The sequence below is a fragment of the Mustela putorius genome, unplaced genomic scaffold (genome assembly GCF_011764305.1).
Source record: "Mustela putorius furo isolate JIRA1106 unplaced genomic scaffold, ASM1176430v1.1 tig00003952_pilon_pilon_pilon, whole genome shotgun sequence".
Lineage (NCBI taxonomy): Eukaryota > Metazoa > Chordata > Mammalia > Carnivora > Mustelidae > Mustela > Mustela putorius.
The window spans coordinates 42,877-55,330 of NW_025422096.1; the positions used below are offsets into that span (position 1 = coordinate 42,877).

Consider the following 12,454-nt stretch of genomic DNA (forward strand, 5'->3'; position numbering starts at 1 on the left):
TAAGGCTCATCCATAACGTGGAGGAGAAGACAGTGTGACCCTCAGTGGGCTGTTGAAAGGATCACGAGATGGTTCGACTCAGGTGCTCCGAGGTACCCAGCACACAGTAGGCCCACAGTAGAACAAAAAGTTGTTCTATTGATCTTATAGTTACTATTACTCATACTAACAAAACTGATCATTTGAGATGATTTTCAAGTGAAGTGTCTTCGCCTGGATTTCTAAGATTAACCTACTTCAAAATGAATTCTGCTCTACTGTAAAAAACGAGCTAACCAGCAGGTTTCTTCTGCGTCTTTTCTGAACTTTTTAGGATCCTCTCTAGAGAAAGGTTCTAAAGGAAGGCAAAGTGCAGAAATACTCTTGCTTCAAAGGATGTGTAGGAAATGATTAATTTTGCCAAAAAACAGTGCCTTGAACATAAAAGATGTTTGACGAAGCTCACTGTAGACAGTGTATCCCTCCAGGATTCATAAGTTGAAAACTCAATGTCCAAAGGGACATAACTAGGAGATGGGGTCCTTGGGAGATGTTTAGGTCATGAGGGTGGAGTCCTCATGGGCGAGATTAGTGTCTCCATAAGAGAGACCCCACAAGATCCCTCGCCTCCTCCACCTTGGAGGTTATAGGGAGAAGATGGTCATCTGTGACCCAGGAAGTGGGCACTTGAACAGACACGGAATCTTCCAGGGTCTTGATCGTAGACTTCCCAGCTTCCAGAACTGAGAGAAATAAGTATGTCTTTAAAGCACCTAGTTTATGGTGCTCTTGTTACATCAGCCCAAACTAAGATAAAGCTTGTCTCTTATACTGAAAAATAACACAAATGTTAACAACAATTAAAAAAAGGAACATTGTGGCCAATGACATGTAATGAACATCATCTCTCCTCTACAGTGCCAAGAGCTTAATTAGTTTCGGGCAACTCAGTAGAGTATGATTAAACCAAAGAGCAGCAAAGAGCTCAAGTCCTCTGCCTCCTACTTTTCTGCCAAAACAAAAGAAAAGCCCTAGGCTGGTTTTGGTTACCACCAAGCACAAAACAGCCAAATTCCAAATTAAAAAGCTCTGGGGTTTAATTGTGGATGTATGGAATTACATAGAAGCTCTCTTTGATCATTCCAAAGGATGTTTCCCTCAAAGGTTACAAATACATCTCAGCCTACCAACCATCTCAGGCCTACCACAAAAAATTATATATATACACTTTTAGCATTTTAAAATGTGTCTAAATTTCAGTTTTCGGATCCAGTTTTGACTATTGTTATGGGCTTAGTTGGATGCCCCCAGATTCCTACGTTGACGTCCTAACACCCAGCATCTCAGACTGTGGCAGTATTCAGAGACAGGATTTTTAAAGAGGTGATAAAGGGAAAACGAGCTCACTGGGGGTGGGCACCATCCAACAGGACTGGTGTGCTTACAGGAAGAAGAGATTAGGACACAGACAGTACAGACTGAAGGACAATCGTTTGAAGACAGAGTGGAGAACACAGCTATCTGCAAGCCAAGGAGAGACGTTTGAAGAATGGAACCCTACTGCCACCTTGATCTTGGACTTCCAGCGCCCAGAACCATGAGAAAATAAATTGTATGTTGCCTAAGCCACCCAGCTGTTATTTTGTTTACGACAGCCCATGACTCAGAAATTTGAGGACCTCCCCCCCAGACTTTATCCTGAAGTTCTGTTTCAGCATCAGGGGCTTGTGTAATACTACTGTATCAAGGAGGGAGGCTCCTGCCATTCCCTGCACTGGGTCATTGAGACACTGCACAGCTGTCCCCAGGGCTGGCTACATAATTTACAAGCCCCATGCAAAATGAAGATATAGGGCCCTTTGGGCAAAAACAGGGAGGAAGTGTTTGTTAAAGGTACTAAAATAGAAAGCTCATTTCCTCCATGGTCTGTCTTCTGAAGGGGCATGGCTGCTGTTTTCTATTTGCATTTAATGTCATTCCAAGCAAATAAAAATTTTTTAAAATGTGATTATGGGCATGATTTTTGCCATTCATCTTCGCAGGGTGCAATGTCAGTGTTAAATAATTCACGCAGGGATTCCACAGCTGGGGCACACCCACGTGCCCTCTTCTTATCAGAACCGTGGAAATCCTGCACAAGACCAGCTCTGCCATCTTTACCTCACCTGGGGACTCACACCTGTTCCACCGACCCTGCCGCCCTCGGCTTCCTGATGAGTAAGGAACTTGACAGGATCAGGAGCCGGGGGGCTGCCTTCTTTCCCTTCCCTCCTAAGTCACCACTTCCAAGGCTTGGCTAACACAGGGAGGTGACATGAGTGAGAAAGGACAAGACAGGGTTCTGGGCTGCTCACAAGAGGCCACCGCCTCCTGCCGGTGCTCAGAGCAAGCTCTGGTCTGTAGGGAAGGCGAGCTCCGGTTGACTCGGTCATAGACGTCACGTGGTCAGCGAGTCTCGTTGACCACCACTCACGAGGTGTCCATTTCCATGCTGTGCTCCACGGGCAGGGCGAGCAGTACATGCAAATGAGGAGGCAAGGAATGGTGGATACCCACAGTGGGCTGTCCCCTCCGCTATGTACGTGCTCCACTGTCCCACCTGTTATGCCCCAATAATGGGTCCATGATTAAAAGAGCGAGACTGATACAAAGCGAAGGTCAAACAAAGCTTTATTTCGCACCAAGCATCAAGAATCAAACTGACCAGCCAGGGCCGCTTTTCTTACAGAGAAGTCAACCCCTCTCTCCTTTACGGACTAGCTTTTAAGGACATAGGCCATGCGGTTGGGCCTGGTCATGCACAGGTGGCCAATTAAATTGTAACACACAGAGAAAGCTGCACAGTGATGCTAGGTGACCAATTGAATTACAACTTACCTTTTAGTAGATATTTGACCTAGCCTATCACCTTGGTTAGGATTTTCGCCCAAAAGACTCACAAAGGGCGGGACCCATACTCCTTGGTAGCTAGGGAGACAGTATGCAACCCTCCACTGATCAGATGTCTTACCTGGCCTGACCCACCCTTGTATTTGGGCTTTGTTACCTGAGGTTGATTTCCGGGACTTGTTTTTAAGTAAGTCCCCTGGGAGAAGGGGAGCAGGGACAGCTTAAGGGTTAAACAACAAGGTTATTGTGTAACCTCAATGGAAGCCTCTGGCTAAAATATAAAAATATAAAATAGGTCCTTACACCACCCACTTCGCTCAAAAAAACACAAAGTCAAAAAAATAAAACTGAGTAATTCCTAGACAGTGAGAGAGAAGCACACTGACTTCACCTTAGAACCCTTCTGAGGGCGGGTGCTTGGCAGGGGGGGGGGGGTGTGGGGGGGGGGTGGGTGGGGGTGGATAATGGGACCTCTGAAGGGGTGTGGCCAAAGGGCAGGGCCCTTCTGGGGAAGGGGCTTTCTGGGGGAGGGGCCCTTCTGGGAGCAAAGCCCTGGGTGGGGGCATTCCCTCTGGGGGCAGGGCTGGGAGCAACCCCAGAAACCTGGCCCACAGAGAAGCTGGTCCTACGTCTCTCCCTCTGCCCCCTTTCCCCAGGGACCCCTAGGCTTTGGAGACTAAAGTCAAAATTAAAGCCATATGTCTAAATGGTTCATACTGTGGTTGGGTAGTGTTTTTAACATATTAATTGACTGGTTTTTCTCAGTATTTGTCAAACCTTTCCCAACTCAAGGCTTTCTCTTAAGCAGCAGCGCAAGGCTGGCCCTTCAGTTGGGTCAAGCTGTTTGGTGATTCTCTGTAAAAACCCACCCTCTTGCGCTGCTCAGAAGGGCAGTGTTGCATCCTAGGATAAACATAAATATATATCAAATGTGTTTACAAATTATATTTATATGTATACATTCAATTCTATGTTTACTTATATATGTATAAAATAAAAATAAAAATATTGTTTAAAAGGCTGTTTTCCGGGGTGCCTGGGTGACTCGGTGGGTTAAAGCCTCTGCCTTCGGCTCAGGTCATGATCCCAGGGTCCTGGGATGGAGCCCCGCATCAGGCTCTCTGCTCAGCGGGGAGCCTGCTTCTCCCTCTCTCTCTGCCTGCTTCTCTGCCTACTTGTGATCTCTGTCTGTCAAATTAATAAATAAAATCTTTAAAAAAAATGCTGTTTTGCAGGGAACCTGGGTGGCTCAGTCCTAAAGTGTCTTTTTTCCACTCAGATCATGATCTTAGGGTCTTGGGATGGAGGCCCACATTGGGCTCCCTGCTCAGCAGGAAGCCTTCTTCTCCCTCTCCCACTCCCCCTGCTTGTATTCCTGCTCTGTCTCTCTGTCAAATAAATAATTTTTAAAAAAGAAATACTTTATTAAAAAAATAAGTAAAATGCTATTTTGCCCTCTATCCTGGTAAGATTGAACACATTCCTAATAAGAGATGTTCCTTGACTCCGTGATAAAAATTTAACATTGTCTTAATGAACCCTCACAACATCCGCCTCCCCAACCCTTCTCAGATGTTACAATTAAGGTTCAGTGAAGTCCAAACACTGGGCCTGAGGTAATATACCCAGTATGTGGCCTCTTGGCATAGTCTAGCAGCCCAAATTGGGGGCGAGGGTGTTTGAGTGTCGTTGGCCAGGATGAAAAAGCTGAAAGATGAAAAGAAGGGTAGTCTTGCTTTTTGGCCCAAAAAAAAGAGGATTTAGAAAGAAAGAGACCTGTCGCCCAAAGGAAGAGGCTCCCCACTGATCCCGGCTGGGCAGGAGTCAGAGCAGAAGGAAAACTCCCATCACCAAGGAGAATGGGCTTCTCCTTCATACAAAAGCATAGGATCCCTCTCACCTGATATTTTTCTGTCCCATAGTCATCCCCCTGTGCCTGCCCCATAATAGCATTCACAGGAAATGGCTGAGAGTTACATTCAACTTGCAGAATTATAGCAAATAAAGTAATCTTTGACCCATCCTGGGAGCTTCTGATTACTCGGAGGGGCCAAGCCATCCTAGGGCAAGTGCACTCATTTCAAGAACCAGTAAAATGACTCCAAGAGTATCATAAGGGCTAGTGATCATGACTGGTCCAGAAATATTTCTGGGAGTCCCTTTTAGCATCCCTCCCATCATTTCTTCTCATCTCCAAGGGAATGGTACTTAGATATTCTGAAAGAAATATGCATGACTAGTAAACTGTGTGTGACCCCTGCCGCCTAATTCATCCCTCACCAGCAATTAACACTGATGGTTTGAAGGATGGCTACTCCCCTGGCAGGGCAAGAGCTGAAGCAGAATGTATGGGGCGAGGCGACTCTTCCCCCTGGATATAAATAATTAAACCCAGTAGCCACCCTTCCTGCCTGGCCACTGTCATTTAGGTATGGCTGATTATCCCTAAATGGGAATGAGATGGGGGTGGGGGTGGGGGAGGGAAGCAGGTGACGGTCAAAAAAAACTACAGTAGCTGCCACTGAGGGTCCAACCTGGCATTAGACTGAGCTCAAGTCCTGATTCCATCATATACGAGCTGTATGAACTTGGAAAACTGAGTTCAACTCTCGAAGCATCTGCTTTGCCCCCCCTTGGAGTGAGAATAGTCAGTAGTATTGACTTCACAGGGCTTATTAGGAGGATTAAATTAGATACTGTTCATTTAGCACAGTTTCTGGCCTATAGAAGGCACACATAAAAGTTGATTATCGTTTTTATGGACCTCCAACTTTAAGCCTTCTATAAAGAACCAAATGATATCTCTGAAAAATACCAACTGCCTACAAGGTTGTAGGGAAAGTGGTATCTATGTTGACCTGATTAGAAAAAAGTGGAAAATCTCTCTTGTTTAAGCCTTGTTGAAAATTTTCTAAACTCTGTCCGCTCTTCTGCTTTAGTAATTAGAACAAACGTTGGAGACTCGTGGTTTTCTGATAATTGAGTTGCTCGTTGTAACGCAGGGCAATTCGACATTAGTGTTTATTTAAAAAATTACCGCAAATGAAGATAAATGGTGAGACGCGCACTAAATTTGATGAAAATCCTGACGTGAGTGTTTCTTCTTGGGATTCTCTCTCTCTCTCTTTTTTTTCTCCTATGATCTGAGAGCAGATTACATTCTACTTGGGTGATGGCTCAGGTCAAATGTGTGGTTTTGCAGGTGCCTAGCCTTTCACAGATAATCTTGGAAGAACCATCATTGTCTCTGTAAGAAAACGGAGGGAAAGATGTGATTTTAACACTCAGCCTACAACAGTTCAACAATCTACCAATGTGAATTTAGAAACGCTGAGCAGGTCCCCCTTCTAGTAAGGAATATCTCTCCCGTTTTCTTATAATACCTGAGTTTCTACAACTGAGCAATCTACTCTTTTGTGTAAAACAGCTTCCCAGGATTGTTTCTCCTTTAAACGCAAGTGAACTTTGGGGATGGCACTCAGATCCCTTTCTTTTACTGGACAACTGTGGAGCAGGGGTTGGGTGTGTTTCAAGAGGGAAAATATCCACAAGGGGACAGAAAAAGGACATAAATGTACAAAATCCCATTTTCCAAGAATGTAAAAAGCTAACTTCCAGGGGAGCCTGGGTAGCTCAATTGCTAAGCATCTGCCCTTCGGCTCAGGTCATGATCCCAGGGGCCTGAGAATCCAGCCCCGCGTCGGGCTCCCTTCTCAGAGGAAAAACCTGCTTCTCCCTCTCCCACTCCCCCTGCTTGTATTCCCTATCTCATTGTGTCTCTGTCAAATAAATAAATAAAATCTTAAAAAAAAAAAGCGAACTTCCAATATGTATTTTTTTCCTTTGCTCTAAATATCTCAATGTTCACTTGTTGAAAGCAATTGATTGAAGCCCTGGAAGAGAATGGTGGTAGATTGAAGCACTCATCAGAGTTGTTTGTGCTGCTTTGCAGGGGGGTCTGGCTGCACTAAATTATTTCAAGAAGTATTAATTATCTAAGTCACTCAGAAGAAGCCATTTACCTATTTCATTTTTTTTTTTTTGAAGAGAATCTTTTTTTTTTTTTAAGATTTTATTTATTTTTCAGAGAGAGAGAGGGAGCGAGAGCGAGCACAGGCAGACAGAGTGGCAGGACAGAGACAGAGGGAGAAGCAGGCTCCCTGCCAAGCAAGGAGCCCGATGTGGGACTTGATCCCAGGACGCTGGGATCATGACCTGAGCCGAAGGCAGCTGCTTAACCAACTGAGCCACCCAGGCGTCCCCCTATTTCATTTTCTGTGGTTCTTGATCCTTCCCCCAAATTCTCACAGGCCTCCGCAGCTGGCACAGAGTCCGCTCCCATAACTATAATCCCTGTCCCATACTCTCACCTCCATCATACATCATACATACCTGATAAAACCCCACCTTGGTAAAAACCCAACCCTCTGTCCACCCTACGTCTGCCCCTGGCAGCTGAACGTGGTTGGTGAGAAAAGCAACGATGCTGGAAGCTTTCATATTAAATTCTTTTTTTTTTTAAGACTTTATTTATTTATTTGACAGAGAGAGATCACAGTAGGAGAGAGGAAGGGAAGAGATCACAGAGAGAGAGGAAGGGAAGCAGGCCCCCTGCTGAGCAGAGAGCCCGATGTGGGACTCGATCCCAGGACCCTGAGATCATGACCTGAGCCGAAGGCAGTGGCTTAACCCACTGAGCCACCCAGGTGCCCCTTTCACATTAAATTCTCAGCCACAAATCCAAGTATGTTTCTCTGACCGACAGAATCTCCACTCTTCTCGTGAAATATTTTGACTATTTCACATCTTCTTTCCTCCAACCTTAAGCCAGGGCTTCTCAACACTGGCCACACTTTTGAATAACCTGGAAGACTTTAAAACACAGGAGTGCCCACCTACAGAGGATCTGATCTAATTGGTGTAGAACCAATTAGATTAATAGCCAATTAGGGTCTGGATATAAGTGTGCTTTTAAAATTCTCCCAGTGATTCTAATGTACAGCCATTTTGTTCAGAGTGTGAACTGAACACCTTCCATCAGATACAGCTGATGACCAACCATTCTGATGACTTCACTGAGAAAAGTAAATTGGGGGCACCTGGGTGGCTTCAGCTCAGATCATGGTCTCAGGGTCTCGGGCTCTCGCATCAGGGCTCTCTGCTCAGCAGGGAAACCTGCTTCTCCCTCTCCCTCTGCCTGCCTCTCTGCCTACTTGTGTCTCTCTCTCTCTCTCTCTCTCTCTCTCTGTGTCAAATAAATAAATGAATAAAAATATTTTAAAAAAAAAGAAAGAAAAACAAATTGGGTGGGTGTCTAGGTGGCTAAGTGGTTAAGCGTGTGAATCTTGGCTCAGGTCATGAGCTCAGGGTTATGGAATCGAGCCCCACGTCAGGCTCCATGCTCAGCGGGGAATCTGATTGAGATTCTCTCCCTCTCCTTCTGTCTCTTCCCCCTGCATGTGTGTGCTCTGCTCTCTCTCTCTCTCTCTCTCTCTCTCTCTCTCTCTCTCTCAAATAAATCTTGAAAAGAAAAAAAATCGGTAAGGAAAGAAGACCCACAGAATCCCACTAAGTTTACCTGGGTGGAACCCTTACTCCAATCCCTTCTGAGTGAGGACAAGCCCCTCCACTTGGGGTTTCTTCTCATTTCCCTGATCTCTGAGTATGAATGTGCTCCAGGACCCAACCTCAGACTTCTCCTCTGTCTACACTGAGTCCTTGGTGACTGTCCCTCTTCTACCATCTATCTCCTGATGACTCCACATCTCCACCTCCAGTCCAGACCTGGATTTTGAACTTTCTTCCACTGCCTGCTTTCCAGATCTACCTAGATGAGTTAAACCCAACATGTTCAAAACCAAGCTCTTATTCTTCTCGAGCTCTGCTGGTCTTGCAATAGCTCAAACAGGAAACTGTAGAGTCATTCTTGATTCATCTCTTTCTTTCACTGCCCACGTTTAATTCTTTGGTAGAAGCTGTGGATTCTATCTTCAAAATATATTCTAAATCTGACCAGTTCTCCACACTTCAGTTACTCCCACTGTGGTCCAAAAAAAACACCGTCTTCTATAGCCTGAGTTATTGTAATAGTCTCCTATCTGGTCTTCTGGATTCCATTTTTGCTCTGTTCTAGTTTATTTTCCACTCAGCAGTTAAAGCAATCCGTTTAAGACAAAAGTCAGACCTTGTTATTTCTCTGCTCTAAGATCTCCAATGGCTCCCCACTTCACTCAATACAAAATTCAGTCTTACAAAATTTAACACTCAACTTCCTTCTCAATTCATCTCCTACCTCTTCACTCAGCTGTCTCTGCCTCCGCTCACCAGCCTCCTTAGTGTTTAACAGAGTACAGCAAGTGCGTGCCTCCCTTGGGGGGTTGCACTTGTTTCCTCTTCTTAAATGTACCCGTCTTGTTCTCTGAATCCACTCAAGGATCTGCCAATGTCTTCTTATCAGAGTAATCTCCCCTAACTGCACACACAGCCAGCACCAGCACCATCACAATCAACATAATTTCTGTCCCTCTCTACTTTTGACTTCTTATCAACAGCTGACATATTATATATTTATTTATTTACTATCTGTTCTCTCTCTTCTATTTGAATGCATGTGCTATATAAATGGTATTTGTGGGTTTTTTTCCTGATTTATTCTGTGTTCAGAAGAGGATTTGATACATAATACTCAGTACATAATTGTTGAATGAATGAATGAATCAATCAATCAATGGAAATATCAGGTTATCTCAATCATAAGAGAGATTTCTCTCAAGCATTTTCTATAGTATTGCCCTATTTCATTCTCTGCATCTCTGGGTTGATTAGTAGATAAAATCATCATGTAAAATCAGTTTGAGCAAGGTTGGATCCTTAAGCTTCTATGTCACCTAGGACTCCAAATGTCACGGTGTACCATGCACATTTGCCTCCAGCCTTCTCCCCCATATTTTGGTCATGGTTAAGCAGCTGTGGCATCGTTCAGCTTTCTTTTCCCCTCCCCTGTCTCAGTTCCAGGAGGTCCTCTTTGGCTTTGGGCCCCCTCCTTGTGGGTGATGAAGGCAATGTAGGGAGAGGCAGCAGCTGCCCTGACTCACCCCTGCTTTCTCCATTCATACTGATCCAGTAACACATAGCCTGTGCAGTACAGGGCTGGCCAAGTCAGTCTCTGCCACCTTAGGACCTCATTTTTGTTCCCTGTGGCAGCTTGGCCATTTGCAAAATCAGAAATTGTAAAAGTACAAACAGGAGACAATATGCCATATTTTATGGATTTTAAGATGCCCCTCCCCTCCCATTTTCTTTCACATCTCCAATGTCAGGAATTGTCTTATAGTTGGAGCTGAGCAGGTGGAAGTCCCTATAAAGTTACCACAGCTTGACCCTGTGTCATGTGGTTACTGCTCCTAGGGCACAACTGATCATCTACATCCCTTGGCATGCCAAGCCACAGGCCTTTTGAGGATCATTTAAAGAAAGAAATAAACTGGTTATTATATGAAAATCTCAGATAAGGAAAAAAAAAAGAAAAAAAAAAAAAGAGAAACCCCACCAGCATCAAACCAAGCAGAATGGAGGGGTGGCAATTTGGATGAACTCAGAATACTTTTATAAGAAGTGCAGCATGCAAAACAATCTTGAGAAAGGAGAACAAAGCTGGAGGTATCAGTTTCTTGGATTTCAAGATATACTACAAAGTTATAGTAATTAAAACAGTAGGGTACTGGGAGAAAATATACGCATAAATCAATGGAAACAGGATAGAGAGCCCAGAAATAAATCCACAATTATATGGTCAATTAATCTTTGACAAAGGAGGCAAGAATATGTAACAGAAGAAAGTCTCCTCAAAAACAGTGTTGGGAAAACTGGAGAGCCATATGCAAAAGAATGAAACTAGACCACATTCTTTTACCATACATGTAAAGAAACTCAAAACGGATCAAAGATCTAAATGTGAAATCTGAGGTGTGCCTGCCTGGCTCAGCCTGTACAGCATGCGACTCTTATTCTTGAGGCTGTGAGTTTAGGTCCCACATTCAGTGTAAAGCTTACTTAAAAAAAAATGAAATGAAATGAATAAATGAGAGACCTGAAACCATAAAACTCCTAAAAGACAATAAGCAGTAATCACTTGGGGATTGGTTTTAGCAACATTATTTGTGGATATGTCTGCTTAGGCAAGGGAAACAAGAACAAAAATAAATTATTAAGACTACAACAAAATAAAAAGCTTTTGCACAGTAAGGGAAACCCACAAGAAAACCAAAAGGGAACCTACAGAATGGGAGAAAATAGTGCTGAATGATAAATATAATAAAGGATTAATAACAAAAATATGTAAAGAACACACACACACACACAAAACCCCCAAAAAACCCAAACCCTAACATATAATCCAATTAAAAAATGGGCAGAGGACTTAATAGACATTTTTCCAAAAAATACATACAGACATCCAATAGACATGTGAAAAGATGCTCAATATCACTCATCATCAGGAAAATAAAATCAAAACCACAGGGAGATCTATCACCTTATACTTGTCAGAATGGCTAGTATTAAAAAGACAAGAAAGAACAAGTGTTGGCCAGGATGTGGAGAAAAAGGAACCTCTGTACATTTTTAGTGGGAATGTAAATTGGTGCAACAACTGTGGAAAACAGTATGGAGGTTCCTCAAAAAATTAAAAATAGACTTACCATATGCTTCAGTAATTCTAGTACTTGATATTTACCCAAAGGAAATAAAAACACTTGATTCAAAAAGATATATGCCCTCCTAGGTTTTCTGCAGCACTATTTATAATAGCCAGGATATGGAAGCAGTCCAGGTGTTCATCAGTAGATGAATGGGTAAAGATATGGTGTATATAGATATATAATGGAATATTATCCAGCTATAAAAAAGAATGAGATCTTGCCATTTGTGACAACATGGCTGGATCTAGAGGGTATTAGGTTAAGAGAAATAAGTCAGATCGAGAAAGGCAAATACCATATGATTTCACTTCCTTTTTTTTTTTTCTTTTTTAAGATTTTATTTATTATTTGAAAGAGAGAGAGAGAGATCACAAGTAGGCAGAGAGACAGGCAGAGAGGCAGGTGAAGCAGGGTCCCCACCGAGCAGAGAGCCCGACTCGGGGCTCGATTCCAGGAACCTGGTATCATGACCTGAGCCAAAGGCAGAGGCTTTAACCCACTAAGCCACCCAGGGGCCCCTGTAATTTCACTTCTATATGGAATCTAAAAAAAGAAACAAGTGAACAAAAAAAAAAAAAAAAACCAGAAATAGACTCTTAAATACAAAGAACAAACTGGTGGTTATGGGAGGGAAGGTGGATGGGGGATGGGTGAAATAGGTGAAGGGGATTAAGAGGTACAAATTTCCTGTTATAAAATAAATAAAATAATTTCCTGTTCTCATCTGGAGATGAAAAGTACAGCATTGGGAATACAGCCAATGATATTATAATAAGTTTATATGGTGACGTGATGATATACTTACTGTGGTGATCACTGAGTAATGTATAGAATTGTCAAATTACTATGTTGTACACCTGAAACTAATTTAACATTGAATGTCAGCT

General features: G+C 43.3%; 1 protein-coding gene across 3 annotated transcripts in view; it reads left to right on the plus strand.

The window, feature by feature from the left end:
* LOC123389134 (conserved oligomeric Golgi complex subunit 2-like) overlaps positions 1 to 12,454 on the plus strand; it is a 57,598-nt gene that overhangs the window by 42,859 nt on the left and 2,285 nt on the right. Inside the window, exon 8 of one of the 3 annotated variants that reach the window (XR_006603661.1) lies at positions 1,427 to 1,604. The exons of 1 other annotated variant lie outside the window; for it this stretch is intronic. The gene's annotated coding sequence lies outside the window, so the exon portion shown is untranslated. Of the gene's footprint in view, positions 1 to 1,290; positions 1,396 to 1,426; positions 1,605 to 12,454 lie in introns of those variants that run through there. One more of the 3 variants, XR_006603666.1, reaches the window with a different exon arrangement.